Here is a 23,938-nt window from a genome sequence, read left to right on the forward strand (position 1 = left end):
GGGTGGAAAAATAGGCAGTCGGAGTAGACGTTCTTACATTAGGCATGTGTGTGACTAGCAAGGGTATTAAGGAAATGTGACTGGTGAACATGTAATGCATTGCTAGCATTAATATCTCAATGCTTTTGTAATGCTCCAGAAGATGTCATACATTAAAGCATTGGCTTGGGGATGCTTGGTGTAAACTGATCAGTAAAGCACAGTAGGGATAAGGGGAAGGAAAACATAGAAACTTAAACATTGATGACAGATAAGAACCACTTGTCCCACTTTGTCTGCCCATTTTCCTGACTGCGGTAAAACCTCAGACCCTGTTTGATCCTTGGCCTTCTTCTGTATTTAGAAGAACCTCATGTCTATCCCAAGCATTTCTTTTTATTCCCTTCAATTATTAGCCCCTTACCACCACTCTTGAGCCGCTATTCCATGAATCCACCACCTTTTCAGTGAAGAACGACTTCCTCACACTTCCCCTGAGCCGGCCACCCTCCAGCTTCAGAACAGTAACTCCTGCTCTAGCGCTGCTCTTCCTCTGAGCAGCTTCAGGCATAACGTAGAGATGCAAGTCATGTTCTGGAGCACAGATTAAAAGGACAGCCAAGAGAAGGTAAATATTTTTTCACCGTCACTTGTTGCATGGATTTGATCTGTTGTCAGCGTGCACCTGTTTCTTTGCTTGTCTGTGAAACTCTATTGTGATTTCATTAACAGCAGTGAAGAGACCAAAGATGCAGAGGTATTTTATTGATTTCTAAACTAATTGCATCATTTCTTTTTTTACCTGAAACCTTTGGTGCACTGTAGTGTACAGTGAATGTATATATAGTTGCCCTGTGTTCTGACCTCATTATACACTAGTCTGACGTTCTTTACCTCAGGGATTTTAGTCACAGGGTATAGGGAAGTACCAGTACTGGGAACGGACCTGAAGGGGTTTCATACCCCGAAACGTTCGTTGCCCCCCTTGCCCTGGACTTTCATTCCTCACCTCACCCCCCCCCCCCCCCTTTTACAATCCATCCCTCCCTTCCCTGTGTCTCTCCCTGTTTTAGTTTTTTCAGATCTCATTGTCTTTTACTGTGCATCTTTTTGCTTATAGACATCAGCAGTCATCATTCAGCTTGTATTGTGTATTTGTTCTTTTACATATGTAGCCCCGGTATCCCTCAGGGGATTGTCACATGCTGCAGCTTAGCCAATAGGGTGGCGGCAATTAGATAGATAGGAGTATAGCAGCTTCAGAGGCTGCAGTTCACATGTTGCTAGGCAACCAGTGAAACTGTGAGATGAAGACAGTTTTGAAGAGTGACAGTTGACGCTGGGAGCTGGGTAAGTGAGGGTGCAGGGGAGCAGTAGCCTCTTGCACTAGGCTAGTCACCCCCCATAGGCCCCAGATAACTATTATCTTTGCCCCAGCTTGTGGTTACTTCAGTGAAAGGCCTTAAGTAAGGAGATCTGCCCCTTTAGCTGTTTGATTAGCCCAAGGAACCACTCCTCGGCACGCAGCCTGATCACTGGGTCTGGGCTCAGACCCCCTCTAGATAGAGACTATCTTCACGGAGGACCCCGCCACGCAGTGACTGCGGCCTGCGGGCTGGAGACGGACCAGCCCCAAGGTATAGACTGTACGGTGTACGGTGATAATATCCACACCGGAATTCACCCCACGCGTAGGCGGACGGCACGTCGGATCAGGCGGATCCAATTCTGTTATCTTGCTGTACCCGGGTGCCGGAGCCCCGGGCAGGTACCTATAGTAGTGCACTAACACTCCACTGGATAGCGCTATCTCCAACACATTGTGTGGGCTTGGACATAAGGGACATCAGGGAATTGGTGCCCAGCACTCAGGTACTTTGGGGGACACCTATGTTGATGTGTGGGGTGGTGAACTTCTATATGTATATTTATATGCATATTACTGTGTGGTACAGAGAACCAAGGTATACTGTGTGCGTGCATTATTATTATTGTTCCTGTAAGAGGACCGTCCCACCCTGTTGGGACAAAAATACTCAATGCTACATCCAATTTGACAAAATACATAGTTTAATACTTCAATGTTAGTACTCTCATGATTAGGGATCATTTAGTTATAACGCTAAATTAAATAACTAAATTAGGCTTATTACGCTTTGGCCAAAGGGTTTAACTAAATGACCCTTATTCATAAGAATAATAACATTGAAGTATTTATGTATGTATTTTGTCACATTGGATGTAGCATTAAGTATTTTTGTCTTTTTTTGTTTACATAAGAGGTGGAGGCAGATACTGCACCGACACACTTTATTCGAGCAAATACCCAGTATGTACCTGGCAGATACCTGGAATGCGCCGCTCCTCACCTCTGACAAGCCCCGTTGCATTTGCCTTCCCAGCCTGGGTTCATGCCTGACTGACGGGCGGCTGATCTGTTAAATGATAATGATTAGGATTTAATAGGCTGCAATGCTTCGCGTGTCTACCAGATGGCATAAATTCATGAATTGTAATGCAGTATATATATATATATATATATATATATACTGTGCAGTATTGCAGCCAGCGGGAATAAAATGCTTCAATCCCTGCCTGGAAAATACCTCAATGCACTCGGGCAGAAAACAGTCACAAACCTCAATACACCCGGGTATACCCGAATTCGTGGGACTAGCCGAGCTCGAATAAAGTGTGTCGCCAGTGTAATGCTAAAAAAAAAAAAAAGTGAAGTTCGTAATGAATGCAAGTTATAGCTCAGGGGTGGGCAACCTATTTTTCAATGTAGCCACAGGTGTTGCGAATTAGAAGTGAAAATAGCCACACCATGTAAAAATTGAGGTATTATGTTGCGCATGCGAAAAATTTTAAACAACACACACTGTTTGAACAAGTTTATAAATTCTCCCACCGCAACCCCCCCTCCACCTCTCACCCTTCTCTTCATTCTCCTCTCACGCCACCACCACTATCCTCCTCATCATCACCTCACCCCCTCATCACCATCTCATTTAACCCCCATCATCATCACCATCTCCCCCCAGCACCCTATATCTCCCCCAGTCCCTTTCAGCAGTCCCCCTCATCATCAAGCACCCCCCCCCGTGCTATGTGTAGGGCACATAGGAGGGTGCATAACGCGCGGGGCATAGGGCAGGGGATCTGTGGCGGCAGGAGGGGGTAACTCCGCAGCAGCAGCGGGGGCAGGGTGGGTGCCGGTGTGGGCAGGCTTGGTGCAGATGTGGGGGAGAGGGAGTGGTCTTGGCAGCATGGGAGGGGATGCTGAGGGCAGCATGGGAGGGGATGATGAGGACAGCATGGGAGGTGATGATGAGGGCAGCGTGAGAGGGGACGATGAGGGCAGCGCGAGAGGGGACGATGAGGGCAGCGCGAGAGGGGACGATGAGGGCAGCGTGAGAGGGGACGATGAGGGCAGCGCAAGAGGGGACGATGAGGGCAGCGCAAGAGGGGATGGTCAGGGCAGTCTGGGGGGTGCTTATGCAGACTGTGGGGGTTTAAAGAGGCTGTGCTTGGGGCTGCTCTCCGGCTCATGGTGGAGCGGATCAGTACAGCCAAAGTCACTCTCAACCCCCTGACAGTGGCTGGGGCCGGCTGGCTTCTCCCTCCCTGCACAGCTGAGGAGCAGGCACCGGAATGAGGCTGGAGAGCTTCCTCTCTATGCTGCTGCAGCTTCTCCTGTCCCTGTGGCTGCCGGTGCAGTAAGAAGCAGAGGGGAAGGGGGGGGGGGAGGAGACAGAGCTTCCTCTACGTGCTGCTGCTCCTTCTCTGTCCCTGTGGCTGCCGGTGCAGTAAGAAGCAGGAAAGGGGGGGAGAGGCTCTATTCGCCACAGTTTCACTGCCAATTCGCCACAAGTGGCGAATGGCGCCAGGGTTGCCCACCCTGGTTATAGCTGCATAGTGAAATGAGGTTAAAAAGTCAGGACCTGATTTTAAAGACGTAGTCGTAAAAATAGCTTTTCCATAAAGTACTACTGTAGTAGTGCAGCACCATCCTGTTTCAGAAAAAAGACCCCAATTTAGAGCTTGGCGTAACAGTCGCAATCAATTTTTCTTAAATGACTATAATGAGGTCTTAGATTAGTGGATCTGGCTATGTGTAATTTTAACGTATTGCACAATCATACGTCTGTGTGTAAACATCGAGTCTGTACGCAATAATTATGTCTGCGTAACTTTACTGCTCCCGTATACGGCCTATAAAATGTTACTTTTGGGGACCTCCTTTCAGTCTGGAACAACTCTACATTGCAAAAGAAAGCTCTGCAACATCATGATAGAGGAAAGAAGCAAATGTAATGTATTGGAAATCAGAGCAGTCTAGGCAGAAAGAACAGAATCCATAAAACGCATACAGGGACTTATTCATGTGTTGTAGTACCTGTAAAGTTTTTTTTTAATAGAAAATAATTTGTTTGTTGTTTTGGGAGACGAAATAAATATTATGCAATGTATCATGTGTAGTGTATGTATGTACATCTTTATTTATATAGCGCCATTAATTTACATAGCGTTTCTCAGTAGTAATACACGTGACAATCATATTCATAACAAATACAAACAACACAATCAGAAGAAGGGCTTCAGACATAAAAGTAACAGTTAGGAAAAGGAGTTCCTGCCTGCCCCGAAGAGCTTACAATCTAATTGGAAAGTAGGAAGAACATAAAGAGACAGTAGGAAGGTGTTCCGGTAAGTGCGTCTGAAAGGGGCCAAGGTCGATGTATGAGGTCTATAGTATCAGTCACGGAGCTACTCATATGCTTCGTTAAGCAGGTAGGTTTTAAGATGGGTCCTAAAGGTGGATAGAGAGGGTGCTAGTCAGGTATTGTGGGGAAGAGCATTCCAGAGATGTACTGCACTGACACACTTTATTCGAGCAAATACCCAGTATGTACCTGGCAGATACCTGGAATGCGCCGCTCCTCACCTCTGACAAGCCCCGTTGCGTTTGCCTTCCCAGCCTGGGTTCATGCCTGGCTGACGGGCGGCTGATCTGTTAAATGATCATGATTAGGATTTAATAGGCTGCAATGCTTCGCGTGTCTACCAGATGGTATAAATTCATGAATTGTAATGCAGTATATATATATATATATATATATATATATATATATATATATATATATACTGTGCAGTATTGCAGCCAGCGGGAATAAAATGCTTCAATCCCTGCCTGGAAAATAACCCAATGCACTCGGGCAGAAAACAGTCACAAACCTCAATACACCCGGGTATACCCGAATTCGTGGGACTAGCCGAGCTCGAATAAAGTGTGTCGCCAGTGTAGTAGTAAAAGGTAAAGATGATAGAAATTATTTAAAACCACTGAAGGTTTATTATATCTGCTCATCATTAAAGTTCAAACTAGGCCCAACAATTAAGATAATTCATAAAATCCTATACTACATGTAGCCCTTTTACTGACGCTCCCAAAGAGACTACGGGAAACTGCACACACCTGTGGCTCCAGGAGATCTGAGCCTCCGCTAGCTGGGAGCCAGGGGTAATACTTATAGCGCAGCGCCTCCACTTACCCAGGACCCCCGTGATGTGAGGTTCCCCTGGGCAAGAAACATATTCACACATATGATTGATACCAGTTTTACTGTAATGCAACCATAACCTTATCACTTTATCATAGCAATAACACCTAACACATAACATATATCCTTATACTATAACGCTAGTGGCTCGGCCACTCTTATCAGGAGTAACGTCTCCGTCCCCTCACCGCGTGCCCCACACACCGTGTCCATGTATGGTACTATATTTGTATAGGCTCAGTCCTTTGGCCACTTCACTAGTGTCCCCAAAGAGCTACGCCTAAGGCGGGATCAGCGCCTGTTGACCGGTGTTGGTGCACTTGATGTAAATAATACCTTCCGGTCACGGCGGTGACCGGTAACAGCTTCGAAATGGATCAGATGCATCTGACTCGTGGCCTCCAGATATCACGGTGTCCAGCCGTCTGGTCCCAGATGACTGCAACCGCCGCAACTCTGTGCTTTGTCCCTAACCAGTACTCAATATGGGGTTGACGTTCCTATCACTATAGGGCTTCCCTGCAGCACTGCAACCTACGGTGACTTCAGGAATTCTCCTAGGGGCCTGTGGGGAAGAACTGTCCTATGCAGGCGGGACACTGATGGGACTCACTGTTAGCATCCCATGCTGCAGGAGCCTCCATTTTGATCACAGTCCTGTTAACTATACAGTCCCTTCTAGTCCCTACCTTAGGGACCTACCCACTACCCTAGTGGGATTGGGGCCTACCTGGGACCTGGGGATTACCTGACCTGGTGTAGGAGCCACTTGCTCCCTACACCCTTCCTCCCCCTTCCTGCTCCCAGCTCCAACTGCCGTTCTCCTTAGCCCGCGAAAATGTATCAATCTCCCCTCTCTGCAATCCGGGAGCCTTATTGGCTGCTATTAGGCACCTGGTGCCTGCCTTCCTATGCCTCATGGGAACTGTAGTCCCATGGAGGCTGCTATAACATTGGGGCCGCGTGCGCACGCGTACTGCGCGATCCCTGCGCATGCGCGCGCATCTGTAATGGCGGCCCCCGCTAGCCGGGTGCGCCGCAGAGCCTTGGAGTGCTCCCTGCTCTGGCCCCCACCTTCTCGGCATGCCGGCGGGTCCGTCGCTGCCTCCGACGGCACCCACGACCACTCAGCGCCCAGGGAAGGGGGTCTCTGGAGCAGAAAAGAGACCGGGGCTACATACATTTAAATTCAGAATCAAAATTTGCACAGTCATTGGCCAATCTGGAAGAAATTGGAGAGGCAGATGTTGAGGATGACGGTTCTGAAAAAAATGTAACTGTTCGTGCTCCAACAGAGAAAAAGGGTCTAAATTCTGTACCGAGTATATTCCCAGTATAACACATTATCACATAAAAGAAATGGGTATAAGCAGAGTATTGTAAAACCTTTCAACTGGTGCGTAGTTATAGAGCAAATTCAAATGTACTGAGAAACAAACATCTATTTTTGAATTAAAAATAACTGACAGGGAGGATAGATTGTTTCAGCGCATCCCAGAAGCGATCTTGGAAACTACAAAGATTTAAGTGGCTTATCCAATAAAGTGAGAGTTCCCATTCTGCCCTTCTACACGGAAACTCCCATTGACTTGAATGGGGACTTTCATATGGTTGTGCCGAATCAACACTATCATTGAGTTATTACCCCCGTAAGTGTCGGACGCTCTGACACCACCAATAAATGTAGGCCTAAAGGCACTAAGCTATGTTAAATGGGGGTACCTAATGTGAACACTGCAGATGTTATGTTCCCTGAGTTAACGTCCCATCCCCAAAGCTAGTTATATGCAAAAACAACGTCCGTACTCCGTATTCATTATAATAGGGTTAATGCCACGGTATTGTAAGATAGCGTTGCCTTATCGAAAAATAATGTAGCGTTGTGCCAGTCTTGGCGTTATTCCTATCGAGAGTGTGGAGAGCGTGTGGAAGGAAATAATGTTCCACTATCTAATTTGTGCCTAATTTTGATGTTCTACCCATCCAGATACTGCAGTCGCAGTGTTTACCTTAACGGACATGAGTGGATAGGTGATTAAATGAAAGTGCCTCATTTGCATCTCATTATCACTAGCATCCATTCTACTTCTCTCTATACTCGTTACAGGAGAAAACATTGCTCATCATTATATGACTGTCCTAAGTGGATACAGCATTACTTTTACCGTGCAGTTAAATTAGCTCAGTGCATCTAGGCCAACGAGTTTACAACAGCTAAGTAGATGTAGAAATTAATAAAAAGGAATTATGGAGAATATTGTGTGGATGGCAATTACAACCCTAAAAATAAATTAAGTAAAATCATCAAAAACTAGATTAATGGAACATAATAGTGAGTCAATTTTAAACGTGGCATAAATGTGTAATAGCAGATTATTGGTCTCTTACCTAAAACTCTGAACTCTTGGCATTATTAAATTACAATTCCTGTGAAATATAGCTATATTAACCTGTGCCAGCTGGACTTTCTTAAAATTGTAAAAGTGTAAATATTTGCATAGGATTTCACTCTTTGGGATATAACTGTTGATTTAATCATTAAGATGAGGGGGTAGGTTTATGGGTCAGTGACCCATAGCTCTGCATTTCCATATGTTTGAAATGTTATTTTCTTGTTGTGTTAACATTTTGGATTTACCTTAAAGGGGCATCAGTTTTAGTGCTAGGTAGAGATTCTGATATATTTGCAATGTTAGTTACAGTTTTCAAAGGTTCTATATATACGGTGCGTATGGATAAAATATGCTGTATCACGCATAGCCACTCACCCAATGGACACGTAGTCACAGTATCTCTCTTGTACTTAGCGCTTTGACGGTTATACTCAGGACCTGGCTGAACATACTAAAGGAGGTACACGTAGGAGGTTGGTAGTCCTTTCTGATACCATATTATGGTCAAGAGCGGTCTCTGCGAGTATCTGTATTTTACTTTTTAAAACCAGCTACGCTATCAAGTCATACTAGTTTCAATGGAGCTTGATTGTGGCACAATATCCAATGCATTCTGACTTTCAACAACTGTATAACAGAATAGAATGCTTTATATTACCGACATGTCAAAATGGTCCATCACATTTTAGAAAATGCACCTGAAAAACAAACAGACTGACAATTTCATGGAGGAACCCAGTGAGTATAGATTCTATTATAGAATCTATTACATGATTAGAGCATGCAAAATATGTTGCATCAATATTCCTTGGTTTGTTCAACTCCAGAAAATCTCACTGAATAATGGATTTGAAAAAACCTGATTGAGACATTGAAGAGCAGATTAGATCCAAACGATATTATTAAAGCCTATTCAGCAGTTAAGTTTAAAAAGTACAAATCTTCACTAACACTCTGGTTAAACTGAGAAAGGCTAAACAGAAGAGGTTAGGGAGTTTAACTACCGTACCCATAAACTATCTCAAATTTCAGCATAATATGTGGCAAAAACTATTATAGTACTATAACAGATTCTATCCATGCTGTGATATATGGACTGAAAGGATGATTCCATGACTGGGACTTTGTGTTAGAACTATATGAGCTGTGAAAGATTTTATTTTTATCCAGAGTTCAGGATTTTAAGTACCATTAGTCTACCTGCTAAAATAAATCAGTCCAAGGGATTGTAATGTACCCAGAACTGTGGGAGACATGCATTGTTAAGGGCAGGCAAAAGTTGACATGTATATAAACCCCACAAAACGTTTCTCAGAACGGAGGGGAAAAAATAGCAGAAAGCATCCAAGACATGCTGCTTAATTTAAGTTCAGCCTCTTCAAAGGCTTTGGTGGGTCGCCTGGGCTCCAGTTCTCAGGGAAGAAGGTCTCCCCTGAGAGTAGAGGCATGTCAATGCAGGACACACATTCATTTTCAGCTATTTATTATTTATTTATTTATAAAATATTTTACCAGGAAGTAATACATTGAGAGTTACCTCTCATTTTCAAGTATGTCCTGGGCACAGAGTAAAACAAATAATACATGGTTACAAGTACAGTTACATAAATGAACAGGGCATACATTATATACAAGACATTGCGTGCACAGTTAAAGAAAATATATATTATGAGCGTATGAAACATTTACAGAACTGGTTAAAATGTGAGACAGCCTTAGATTTGAAAGAACTTAAACTGGTGGTGGATGTGAGAGTCTCTGGTAGGTTGTTCCAGTTTTCGGGTGCACGGTAAGAGAAGGAGGAACGTCCGGATACTTTGTTGAGCCTTGGGACCATGAATAGTCTTTTGGAGTCTGATCTCAGGTGATAAGTGCTGCAAGTGGTAGGGGTGAGGAGCTTGTTCAGGTAGCTGGGTAGCTTGCCCATGAAGAATTTAAAGGCAAGACAGGAAAGGTGAACTGTGCGCCTAGACTCTAGTGATGACCAATCTAGTTCTTTGAGCATTTCGCAGTGATGTGTGTTGTAGTTGCATTGGAGAACAAAACGACAAATTGAATTGTAGAGGGTGTCAAGTTTGCTGAGGTGGGTTTGAGGTGCCGAGCCATATACTATGTCTCCATAGTCAATAATTGGCATTAGCATCTGCTGTGCGATACGCTTTCTGACCAGGAGACTTAGGGAGGATTTGTTCCTGTAAAGTACCCCTAGTTTGGCATAGGTCTTGGTTGTCAGGGTATCAATGTGCATCCTGAATGTTAAGTGGGAGTCAAACCATAAGCCCAGGTATTTAAAACTAGTGACAGGTGTTAGGGTGGTGTTAGCGTTGGTTCTAATCAGGAGCTCAGTCACTGGAAGCTTTACAAATTTAGTCTTGGTCCCAAATACCATTGTTACAGTCTTGTCAGTGTTTAAAAACAGTTTGTTTTGGGAAATCCAGTTTTCAAGTCTCAAAAAGTCAGACTGAAGTATGTGTTGAAGGTCAGAGAGGCAATGGCTGTGTGCATATAGGATTGTGTCATCTGCATACATGTGTATTGAGGCTTCCTTACAAGCTGCAACACATTACCTTTGTTTTTAAGACCTCTAGGGACTTATTTTTTTCCTATGGTACCAGAAACTGAGATTGAATTCCTATTCCCAATTTAGCAAATGCACAGAATCTGTCTGCTCGACAAACTGGCTTATGTTATGTAGCCAGGTCCCCTCTGGTTCCCAGGTCGTTCCGGTCCCCCTTCCTTACCTCTGCCAGGGTGGGGGCTGCTGCGGGGGTGAGTGTGTTGCCGGGGGCTCCCGGTGGCGTCGAAGGCAGGGCGCCGCCATCTTTGTTGTGCTCGCGCATGCGCAGAAGAGACACAGTGGTCATCTTGAGGTTGGCGATAGGCTCACATAGACGCAATGCAGCGGCCATTACAGTGAGGCAAAAGTGGCAGCAGAGGCGCTCCGTAGCGCAGGGCTATCACCAGCTCACACATGCGCAGTTAGCAGTTGCGGCGGCCATTATAAGATCGTGCATGCGCAGTACAGATCGCGCACGCAGCCCCAATACTAAAGAGGCCCATGGGGAATTACAACTCCCAGCAGCCCCAGGGGCTGGAGCACATGTGATGCCACAGCAGCCAATAGGGCTTACAGCTTCCCCTGAAGGGAAAGATACATTGTTGTGCGCTGAGTCAGTGAGTCAGTAGGAGCTGGGACACAGATAGGGGAGGGTGTGTAGGTGCAGGGAGCAAGTGGCCCCTGAATTGGGCCAGAAAAACCCATAGGCCCCAACTAGGCCCCTACTCATCCTAGTTTGTGGCTGCTTTAGGGAAGGCCCCTGCAGTTAGGGACTTTGCCCTTTAGCAGTTAGTTAAGTCAGGGACACAGCGGGTGAGCTGCGCGGCTCTGACAAGGTGACCAGTGTAACAAGTGCGGTCTGGGATCAGATCTACCTCACCACAGATAAGAGACTGTTTGTGTGGTGAGATAACCAGAGGGAGACCCTCCTATTTGAAAGAGGACGCCATCACTGCGACTTCGGCGTTGGACGCAGACGGGTCCTCTTCAGTTGTTCTGCTGTACCCGGGTGCAGGAGTCCCGGGCAGGTACAGTCACCAAGTGCACCAACATTACCGGTACCACATAGGCGCTGATCACGCCTAAGGGGTGGGTTGCGGGACTCTTGGGACTCTTGAGACAAATGAGTATAGGGTGTGGGTCTATGGCCCTAGGAGGTCAGAGTTATAGAGGGACACTGTCATATGGTTGATGCATATTGAGGTAGTGTGTTTATCTGCCCCTATAGTAAACTATTTATTTATATATATATATAGATATATTATATATATATATATATATAGATATATATATATATCTATATATATATACACACACACCTTTGGTGTATGTGGTTATTATATGTGGGTCCTGTGTTAGGGATCATTCTACCCTTAGAACCCTACACAGGTGGAGGCGTTGTATATATGAGTATCGTTCAGGGGGTACACCCCAGACTCTCACTGGCAGAGGTTCAGGCCTCCTGTGAGCCTGACAGGTAAAGCACCACACACCTGGTAATACATAGATTCCCCTCACATGCACTCTATCTGTGATGGGGGGGGGGGACTGTATTACAGTTATACTGTATATAGAATGACCTTACCAATTGTATTTTTTTAGGGCACGCACTCACCAGTATGCTTTATGTTCTATCAACTGGAAGGGCAATGTTATTTCTACATTTTCTTACAATAATTGGCCAAATCACAGGTTCTAATTGCAACAAAGTCAACTTTCCATCAAAAAACTAAATATTCACCAAATTAAAACAAGAAATATGGACATGTATTTAATGTTCTTAAACTGTTTGAAAACAGCCTCAAAATGTAGTTGTAGCCTCTTTGCCCCCACCCTGGTCTGCTACTACTATATATTTTGTGCGATGTGCTGCGTACTGTACGAGGCAACAGGAGGGCTGAGTACTTCCGCGATGATATGGGGATTATCAGGACAGATTTACTTTTGTTCATTGGCAGCGCCTCCAGTCAGCGAGGATCCTCTGTGATAGTACGATGGTCCATGCTGACACCTTTCCATATCCCAAGACAGTGAATCACACTTGCATTTATTGCATTGGCTTGTAACCCTGCCCCATAACAGGGCAGGTCTGATACTGTCAGGCGTCACATCTGCATATGTCACCCAGCCAGAACCTCCCCCAGGCTGACACGCTCTAGTTGTTGCTAGGCCCGTCCTTGGATACACTAAAGGTATCCAAGGCTGCAATAGCACACTAGGCCTTCTGGAGGAATTAACCCACCCACTGCCTCTACCTAACAGGACTAACACTGGTAGGTCCCAGGGAAATAGTAGCGGTCGGAGGCTATGCTACATAGAATATAAATGCAAAGATGTTGTTGCATGATCTCAATATCTATTCACCAGGCCAAAAACAACAAATAAGAATCTATGAGTATCTTCTAGTGAATTAGAGTATTGTGAAAATAAAGAATAATTCTAAGATGTGGGACAAGAAGACTGCTTCAAAAAGTTGTTTTGGACTCTGTTAAGGAGCTTGCAGCATACTTGTTTTCAGTGATACTTGATGAAAGAAATGTGTACTTTCCAATTAAACTGACACAGGGCTCAACATTATGTCCCCTAGGATCCCCATTTGACTACCTGGAAATCATTTGAGAGGGGTTTTCTTTCAAATACATAGCCTTGATGGTTAATGAGACACCCAAGTAGGGATTATATAAAATAAAAAAATTCAGATGTGATTTCTGACAGCATCAATTGCAACATTTGATTTAATGATTCAGTCTTTGAGTATTGGGTACACTGTGCTATTTTATTAGGGAATCTCATAACCCTCATTTTTGACCTTTAGTCTGTTTTGCATAGACGATGGTATGCAGCTAAAAAAAATAATCTCTTCACTTGGACTCTAAAAGCAATGGCTTTGCACCTTACATATCTGTTACTTATTTACTTATAAGCATAACCAAAGAAGAACATAAAGTGTTAATTACAAGTATAAAAATAGGTCATTTTCTCATATCATGACACGTATTGTATGTTTATAATGTTTTAAGGTTTAAATTAATAATCTAAGTCAGCATAATCAAAACTCAGTCTTCATTGGCCTCAACAAGCCAGGTTTTCAAGATTTCTCTAATGCATACTGTAGTTTTCCAATTAACATACAGTAGCTCTAATTACTACTAGAGCTTTACTTACAAAAATAAACACACTCCCACTTTCTTGATTCTAAATAAGATGTTTTAAACTTCCCCCACAATGCAGTTTTTTGTATTGGTGTTTGGTGGGAGACTTTGTGTGTGCAGGATGGAGAGAGAGAGTAAAACCCATAGAGATAACAATAGAAACAGATGAGGCATACAGTAATACAAATACAGTATTTGAAAAAGTGGTGACTTGGCACTAATATACAGAGGTGGACAACTGTTCTCTCCTGATAGCCCAGGAAAATCTTTGGATATCTCACAGAAAAGCTGCAACATTTCTGTGTTATTTCTGCAGCCAGACTATTGGTCCATGGATTAACACAGCATGGGGCCCTGCTATTTGAAAGCAGGGACCCCTGCTGTGTTAATATTACTCTGGCTGCAGAAAACACAGAGATGTTGCAGAGTTTCTGTGAGATAGCCACAAATCTTCCTAGTCAGGCAGGAGAATACAGTGGGCCACCTCTGTATCTTACCACAACATACATATGGTGACTTTAGTGCATAATACAAACTGATATACAGTGAATAATACAATGGGAAATGAATATTTAAATGTGGCCAGGTCTCCCTCTGGAGTTCCCTTTAGCTCCGGTAGCTGCGAAGGGCTGCGGGGACGCTCGGTAAGTGCCAGGGCGAGCGGGAGCATGGCGGGCGTTCAGGATGGCGAGCGGTTCGCAGGAGTTCCGCGGCAGCTCCCATAGTAGGGCGTCACCATCTTGTGCGTGCTGGCACATGCGCAGAATGGAGTGCGGTGGCCATTACAGATGCGCGCATACGCAGTGTAGTTGGAGAGTGGCGACCATGTTAGTTGTAGATCTGCAGGTTAACTACAATCCCCAGAAGCCCCAGCGGCTGCTAGTCAGATGGGGAGATATAGCCAATAGGGCTGCAGGATTCATGGAAGACTGTAGTTGATACATTTGGCACGCTGAGGAGCACGTCAGTCGGCGCTGGGACACGGTAGGGAGAGGGTGTATGTGCATGGTGTCTGTGGCCCCTGCACTAGGCCAGAGACCCCCTATTAGGCCCCAGTTAGAACCAACACCCCTGAAGGTTGTGGATGCTACAGGGACATGCCCCTTAGCTAGGGACACTGCCCCTTATCTGATTAAATGTCAGGGACACCGCAGAGGATGCCACGCAGCAGATGCGGCCTTTGGTCTGGGACCAGAACACCACTGCATAAAGAGACTGTTAAGGTGGGACCCTCCAGCTGGATACCACCCACCGTGGAGGCGGACAATGTCGCTGGATCAGTGGATCCCTGTTACCCTTCTTTTGGCGCTACCGGGTGTTGGAGCACCCGTCAGGTATTACACCCATCTACAAGTGCTCCAACTGTAACACTTATTGCGGGCAGCGCTGTCCCACAGGGCACCTCTGTACATTGGGGGACATTCTCACCGGGGTGTGGACTAGGCGGATGGACAGTGGAATAGGGTGTGTGGGTCAGGACGTGCGAGGCCCGAGTTCTGTGTGTATTGTGTTGACCATTGCATGTTAATAAACTTGTTATTATATACACGGTGTGATCTTATTGCATTGGGTCCTGTGAAGGGGTTATCTAGCGCAGTCAGGATCCCTCACAGGTGGAGGCGCTGTCACCAGATGATCCAGGTACACCCCAGGCTTCCAGCAACGGAGGTTCAGGCCTCCTGTGAGCCACAGGTGAAACACCACACACGTAGTAGTTGCCATGTCTCCCATAGGGTGGGGGAAACAGCACTACATAAACATATATTCTCAGACGAGGTAGTTTAATCAGGTTGCAGCCACAAGATCCTAAGAATCTCACAGGAATCCCAAATGAAGAATCACGAAGAACAGGAATGGACTTCTTGGGGCACAGTGGATTAAGAGGTTTTTTTTTTCCAAACATGTTTGTCTCTCTTAGTATTTTGATTTTTTTTCTTCTTTCCAGAAGTTTAATTAGACCCATAGTGGGTTTCCACAGTAGGATCACCACTTCTCTGGTCTTCCAACACACAAAATAGATCAAGGGAGAGTCTAATAATGTGTTAATGTAATATAATATAAAATGAACATGCATGAAATACGCTCACAAACATAAATTAATACCAGCTTTTAGGCATTTACTCAAATAAAAACGAGATTTTTATTTGTATTTGTTGTGAATAATTGTTTTTGTTTTTGCTCCAGATAAATGATGAAGTTAACCAAAAAATGTTGGCCTCATCCATTATAAATGAAGATGCTACATTGTGTAGTAATATTTAATGTCCATATAATTCAAATGTCTTGCACTTAGAGAATATATACAGAATCATGCCAAATTTGCCAAGACAGTTATCGCTAATGGCATAGCTTTTAAACCCCTATTAATAATTGCCAGAGAAGTTCTTCACTGTAAAACTATGTTTAAATGTAAGGGATTTACAGGAGATTAGGAAAAGATCATTAAGAAGGAATCCACCACTTTAATGTTTTCTTGGAGTCAATGGTGTTTTAGGTTCTACATTCTGCAAAAGATGGAAGTGAATGATCAGATTCCCAATCTTGAACTTCTATTGGTAAACAGAACCCAGTTGTTTGTAAACAGGGGATAAAGATTATCAAACCGTGTGTATCTACTAAAGATGTGTGAACTTGCGTAGACACTGTTTCACTCAAACTTTATCAAAAGTTCTAAAATTCGCAAAGTGTTCTCTCAAACTTTCTTGGAAAATCAAGTTCTGAACATTTTGCTGAAATGTGTCTAAGTAATAGCGTAATTGGTTCAAACGTGTCCAACTGCTAGTAAAATTGGCGAATTTCCCAAGTGAATCTATATTAAGACAGCATCCAGGCCCTAAAATAGGGAACTCTTGCAAAATACATCAGGTTAAGGAATTGAATTTGTCTTTTACTGGACAAACTACTTGCCAAGCTTTCAACCTGTCCAGATTTGGTTTTGGTGGAAAAAAAGGCAATTTTTTCCATGGATCTACATAAATAAATGTTGCCCTCTAGTTGAAGGAGAAGTTCTACAAGTCCATATTCTTTGACACATAGTAATCCATACTGTATAATGAACAGAATTTAGGCGTCTGAAATTCTTAGGGGATGATTCACTAAGGTCTGTTGTAATATAATGCACCCAATCCGGTTTTACCTGCCAAGTCAATAGTAGTTAACACAGGATAGGGCAAGTTATCCCGCAACAGACCTACAGTAAGTAAATCACCCCCTTAGAGCCAGGGAATGTGAGATTGAGCTCTGAGGTATAACCCAGGGCAGTAAGAAGTACAGCTGCTCAAAGCAGCAGGGGACTAGTCAGAGCCAGTTGCAAGCTTGTTGTACTCAGCGTTGTAATATAAGTGGGGTGGCTGAGATGTCGAAGAAGAACATACCGTACAGCACCTGGTTTTGCAGAAATGACACATATAAGGGAACAAAATTACAAATAAAATTCAAAACAATAATGTATAGTGTGTAAGCACTGTATTAGAAATGTACGAAATTGTAATTTCATCCTAAAAAATTGCCAAGCATTAAAAGATAATGTGCATGTTCACATGACCCCTTCATATAGTGCACATTTCACTAAATACTGCTACAAATTGGGACATTTCTGAGCCATGTGAACTTTTGCAAACAGTTTGCAAAAACATAATCTTTAAGAGAAATCCACTAAAAATGTCAAGAAGCAAATCTGAAGACATGGGCCCTATCTCGATTTATTACCTATGAATACCTAATACTATCACAACGTTCAAACCAATTGTGTGCTCAGGCTTTAAGGGTGCAATGTTCAACAAATCACGAGAAGTTCACTGTATTAAAGCAGCTCTGCATGATTGTAAATCTATGAATCCATGCCCCAAAAAGTTCAAATTCCAAATTTTAGTACCTGATATAAAGAAAGATGATTTGCCATAGGTCAAAAGATATTGAACATAGCTACACACCATTAGCCTACTGGTTCTCTTAAGGAACATAAAACTGTCCACTTTTTATTTTAAGTACTGCTAATATTAACTTTAATGTTGCTTTAGAACCTGTCAAATAGATAAGGTTATCCTTCACTGATACTGCATCTTGTATCATATGCCTGTCATTTCATCCAAACCATTCCCCCGCCGTGAAAGATACACCATCACTTTTGTAACACACCTTCCCTACCCCTAAGGGAAACTGCAGGCGTTATGCGCTACGGTGCTACCTTTTGGCTTACAGGGGGCTAAGCCTCTGCTAGTGGGGAGCCTGGGGTGAATGGGTGCAGCGTAAGTCGTCTAGGTCGGACACCGGCATGACCTTCTTGGAGATCAGGGTCTATAGTGCCAATTGAAGCCATCAAAGGAACGCAGATAAATCTTTCCCCTCATCCTGTTTGAGGGAGTGGAACTGGGCCATTAAGGCAACGGCATCACCCTTTGCGCTGTAAGCTTTAGTTAAGGCCAGGATCAGAGCTTGGGTATCGGCCTCCACATGACACTCACGGTACAACCAAACTATATTGGCGGCTGGGGGCCGCAGGCATTCCACAATCCGCTACCTCTTGACTGCCTCAGAGCAGGACCATTCTTGCAGCACTTGCACCTCATGGTCTGGGGTGAATGGGTGCAGTGCCTTCACCTGTGAGGATCCCAGCATTGGCGGGATAGCGCCTCACGGGAACTGTTATACCTATACTGTATACCACAGAAATCCCACTCACACAGGTTAGGTAATACGTACTTCTTTACTATGATCCCACTGTATGGAAAAAAGAATAATATGCAACACAGCAACAACAATAACACAGTAACAGTACAATAATATGGGTGCTTGCCTTTTCCCAATACTTAGGGTACCCTGGGCACCTGGAACCTTGTGTCCATCAGAGCCTCCCTTGTCCCAAGTGTATATGTGAGGGCAGCGCTACCCTCGTGGTGCACATCTACCTTCCTGGTAAGGGCCTGTAACCCGGGGATACTTCCAGTATAGGGGTGGACAGGTCCCACGCCGTGGGGTCCCTGAGACCAAGGCCCTCACGCCTCACGTCTGGGCCGCCACGCGGTGCTGCCTCCAGCCGGAGTAACTCACGCACAGTCTGATTCCTGTTCCACTGAGGTATCTTGCTACAGTGTAATCCCTATGCTGATGGCGATCCCTCACACACTTATCTACTGTGAGGGGACTGCCTGGGGCCTAGGGGGTAAAGTCTGGCCTAGTCCAGGAAGCTGACTGCTCACTGGACACTACTTCCTCCTCCCACGACTCCGTCAGGACTGCCTCCAGTCCCGCGGAAAAAATCCTGGACTCTAGGACCTCCCCTTCCAGCGGCGCAAACCACAACATGGCCGCCGCACTACACACTGTCCATCATAACAGGCGGTGCCAACCGCAATATGGCCACCGGAAGTTTTCCCGATCCTCCCGAGCCACGGAACCGTCTGCCTACGGAGGTACGGGGAAGTAGCCTGCTACACTCTCCCCCTGGTAAAGACCTCATCGTCCCCGCATGAGAAACATGTAGCCCACACATTTTATATAATTGTAAATACATTGCATATACCACATAACCATATTCACATATACACAGTTTAAATGGTATGAAGTATCTCTGTCAGCACTGACATAATCGAGGCGAACCTGTCCCTAGATGTCTGCTGAGACTCATAGTGGGGTTCCCCTATTGAGTCATACGCTATTCTAATTGGGGACCGAGTGACTCTTTGACTCCTCCTAAATTTGGAAGCAGGCCTGTTCGTTGACCCTGAGACAAAATCGTTTTCTTGGTTGGAGAGGTTTCCAGCAGCTTGAGGCCTTGGCCTTCTCAGACGGCAAATATTGTACTCAGGGTTTAGAGGCTGGGCAGCAGCACCAGACGGAGTAGGCAGGTGGTCGCTAGGACCGACGGTAGGCTCTTCTTCATCTTCCGCTGGCACATCCAAGGAAGACTCATCAATTTGTGGAATGGGCAGTAGATGGTTCCTATGCCAAACTTTTAACCATCCTTCTGGGTCCTTTAGTCGGTATGCAGGAATCCCAGGTAGCTGGGAATCCACCTTGAAAGGGCTATCTTACCATCGGTCAGCCAATTTCTGTTTCCCTGGCACTCCCAGATTTCTCAGAAGGACCTTGTCTCCTGGACGAAGCTCCCGGTAGCGTACCTTGCAGTCGTACTGCCTTTATTATTTTCATTCAGCTTAGCTGTGGTCCCTTAAGCTAACTTATATGCTCTTTGGAGATTGGCTTTCAGTCTTTTTATGTACTGGTAGTGAGCCACATTGGGCACTCCATCAGTAGAGATCCCCAGACGGATGTTCACCGGTAGCCTGGCTTCTCTAACGAACATCATAAAGTATTGGGAGAAACCGGTGGACTCATGTCGGTTGCAGTTGTAGGCATGCACTAGATGTTCTACATGCTTGCTCCAACTGACCTTTTCTGTAGCTCGTAGGGTCCCCAACATGTTGAGCAGAGTACGGTTGAACCATGCCGGTAAGGCATCATCTTCAAAGTGGTATTGAGTGGAACGGGACTTCTCGATATCAAGCAGCTTCAACAGCTCTTTTATAAGTTTGTTCTCGAAATCGCGCCCCTGGTCCAAATGCATTCGGTTGGGCAATCCATAGTAGACAAAATATCTTTCCCACAGTACATTACAGAAGGGAAAGGAGAAAACGGAGCACTAAATCCACTGCTTACTTGTAAAAAACACAGAGGTGCGTTCCCACGATAAAAAATAAAGTTTAATGGATCAAAAACAACAAACAAACAGTACACCTACGCGTTTCAGGCTTGTAGCCCTATATCAAGGTGAATTATTACCGTTACACCACAGTACATTATTACCGTTATAGCCTTTTGATCTTTAGTGGGGAAAGCCTGCGCATACCAAGTTTAGTGGTCAGTTACCACAAACACGTTCCCTACGCCTCTGGAATATGGCTCTATACATAGAAATTCCATGCACACTAGGTCCATGGCACCCAAACTCTTCAGATGATCCATTGGGGCTGCTCGTGTAGGCAGTGTTTTCCTCTGGATTCAAAGCAAGCATCTTCGACAATGATACTCCACAGACTCTGTCATTTTCGACCAGTAGAACCTGTCTCTTATGAGCCCGAACGTTTTATCCACACTCAAGTGTCCATGGTCATTATAGATAGAGAAGATTCTTCTCTGCCAGTGCTCAAAGTGGAACTAATTGCTTCTCTTGGGAAATAATTGGATATTGCACTTTTTAATGTTGGGAAAACCAGGAAATGTATGTTGAGTAAAGCTGTATAATGGTCAAGATATGCTCAGAATAAGGGTGTGGGTAACATATAGAAAAGGGATGTCAAGGGAACCTGAGTGAACTAGGGACCCCGACCCCTATCTAAATAATAACTCCAACAGCCCTCAGAGCTAGACCATAAAAATAAAATTACAGTGTCTATGACAGATTACTCACGACCCTTGGGCATGCGGTCCTTCTGGTTGTTGCGTGCTCTCGGCCCGATATGTGCAGAGGTAGGGGATCACCCTGGATAGGGAGAATAATTTTGATGCATTATCTGACAATTAATTTATTTGATTTGTCTGAATTGCAAATTAATTTCATATATTCCATAGACAAGTATAAGTTAACTGTTCCCCCTTTTTGTGGATACTTACTCATACATATACTATCTTTATTATGGTCTATTATTGTACTATATATAGAGTTATTAGAACATTATTATCACTGATGAAATGTATTTCCATTGAATGGGAGATCGATTTGATATGTCCATAGATATATATGCTTTAAAATAAACATCATCTTTTTTTATGGTTTTTAACTACTCTCAAGCAGATCCTTGTTCCTCTTGACATACATAGTTATTTATAGTATACATTGTCTTGAACATAAATTTTAAACTTACATCTATATTCATTTCTATGTGTGCTGAGATGATAAACGATCTGTCTGATTAATTGTTTGTCTTTGTTTGATAAAGTTTTTTTTGTTTGATAAAGTTTTTTTCTTGATAAAGTTCTTTTAATGTTTTTTTCAATGTTTGCATTTGTAACTTTAAGGTGTAGTGACAACAGAAGAGCTTCATTCACCGCTAGCACTGCCATTCATCTCACTATGCTCCTCGGTTGGTCATTATACCATCACAGAGGAACCAATGAGTGAGAGATAGGCGGGACTTCCGGTAGAGGATCTCCTTCAAAGGTCAGCACCCGAGAAGGGTTATTTACTCTTTGACAAAGTGCAGTGGATGCACGAAACGCGTCAGAGTCCTTTCTCAAAGATGGTTTTTTCTTTTTAAACTTCTTGTCTTTGCTGTTCACTGCTGTGCATTAAACTTTTTTGTATGAATATTGACAACCAGCTTCCGGTATTCTTCCTTCTTCCGGAACGCACGAGGCACTTGTTGGCACGCTGTGCATCGCCATTCTTTTCCCTATCCAGGGTGATCCCCTACCTACATGGTCATTATATAGCGACCTCAGCACCACGTATTGTTGCCTTCGGGGGAGCACTAGCTGTCTCCTATCAGATGATCAAGGTTGGGGACCACTCGGTTTAGCAACCCATTGTCCAGTTGGAATTTGTCCCATTCCTTCATGAGAAGGCCGACTGTATTGCCGGCTGCACACTTAATTAGGACATGGTTCTTTTTCTGTATGACCCGGTGCAGAGGCCTGCACACTGGATCAGCCATCTGGGCTTTTATGATATCCTTCCAGCGTATTTTGGAATGCTCTTGATTGACATTCCAGGCAATCCACCACACTCAGCTCAGAGAAGGCAACTTTCCCTTCCAAAATGGCTGTGGTAGAACACATGGCTCGAATTCCGGGGCCCGGTATTACTTCCCATTCTTTGTCCTCGGACACAGGACTTAATCTCGGCTTTCTGGACAGGGTTTCAGCCCCAATGTTCTTGGGCCTAGGCTTGTATTTTAAGGTGAAGCTAAAGCCAGTGGCATCCAATTTGACAGAGGTCAGTATATAGGTAAGTGGATTATTATTTGTCCTTATTTTGAAGGATATCCCGTAGTCGTTGAGCTTGCCCACAATGGCCCACTTCAGTGTCAAAAATTCAAATTTATGTACGGGATAGTTATTTTCGCTCAGTCAAGCTACAACTCACGTAGGTGACAGGCCACAACCCGGTAGGATATTTCTGGTGAAGTTCCGCTTCTACAGTAGTCCATCGAAGCTGGCATCCCCGTGCAACACGTAAGGTTGGTCGTGATCGGCGTAGCCAGAACAGGGGCTTCGTTGAGACTCTTCTTCAATTTCTCACAGTCGGGGGTCTATTTGGCATCGAATGGAGTTTTGGGATTCGCGACTTTCTGACGAGGGTCCTCAGGTATCTTCAATAGATTGTTCAGGGCCTTGGAGATTCAGGCATATCCTTCCACAAATCTCCTGTAGTATCTGCAGAACCCTAAGAAGGCGCGGAGCTCCACCATGTTCCCAGGACTATGCCAGTTCATCACCGCTTCTACCTTGGTGGCGTCAGTCGGTGGACACAATATGGCCCATATAGGTGATGGAGGTCCGGCAGAATTTACACTTGTCTAGGGACAACATCAAGCCTTCCTTCTGCAATTAGCCCCGAACCTTTTGGAGGCATTCCTCATATTCCTCCAGCATCCGTCCAAAAAGACGATATCGTCTAAATAGACCAGGCACTCTCGAGTGTTCATATCACTGATCTTCTCCTTCAAGCGTTGGAATGTTGTGGGGGCTTCAGAAATGCCTTGGGGCATCAGAGTGAACTGGTAGAACCCCAACGGGCAGATAAACGCTGTATTTTCCTGATCTTCGGGACTCATGGGCTCCTGATAGTACCCGACCGTAGGTCCAGTACGCTGAACCAACTACAGGACAATGCACCCAGGATCTCTTCAATTCGAGGTAGAGTATATTGATCGGGGATGATCTGGAGGTTGAGGGTCCAGTAGACCGCACAAACGTACAGAGCCATTCTTCTTCCACACCACCACAATGGGAGAGGCATAGGGGCTGCGGGATTCTGCTATAATGCTGGCACCCTCCATATCGTTCAGGATATCCTGGAAATTCTCCACGTCCCTGGGAGCTATTTGCCTAGATCACTCCTGAAGGGGATGGTATCACTCAGGCGCATTGTGTGCTGGGCGCTCTGGGTGCAACCCACATCCATGTCACTGGTGGAGAACACTTCTTTCCACTCAAAGCCTAGCATGGAAGCGTTTCTTCCATTTGACCGGTAGGGACTAATCTCCAATATTGAACTGTAGTGTCAACTCAATCTTTTTTGCAGAAGCCGCATTCACACAGGCCAAGGGCTTCACGTCCATCAGGGGGTATATT

The 23,938-nt window shown here is 44.7% G+C and overlaps 1 long non-coding RNA gene across 1 annotated transcript in view; it reads left to right on the forward strand.

Annotated features, from left to right (window-relative positions):
- The first annotated feature begins 1,324 nt into the window (after window positions 1-1,324).
- The window catches only part of LOC142469077 (uncharacterized), a 58,659-nt gene continuing 36,045 nt past the window's right edge, over window positions 1,325-23,938 (forward strand). The window contains exon 1 of the long non-coding RNA XR_012788955.1: window positions 1,325-1,851. This is a non-coding gene — a long non-coding RNA (uncharacterized LOC142469077). The remainder of the gene's footprint in view (window positions 1,852-23,938) is intronic.

This window comes from Ascaphus truei, chromosome 1 (genome assembly GCF_040206685.1).
Source record: "Ascaphus truei isolate aAscTru1 chromosome 1, aAscTru1.hap1, whole genome shotgun sequence".
Classification (NCBI taxonomy): domain Eukaryota; kingdom Metazoa; phylum Chordata; class Amphibia; order Anura; family Ascaphidae; genus Ascaphus; species Ascaphus truei.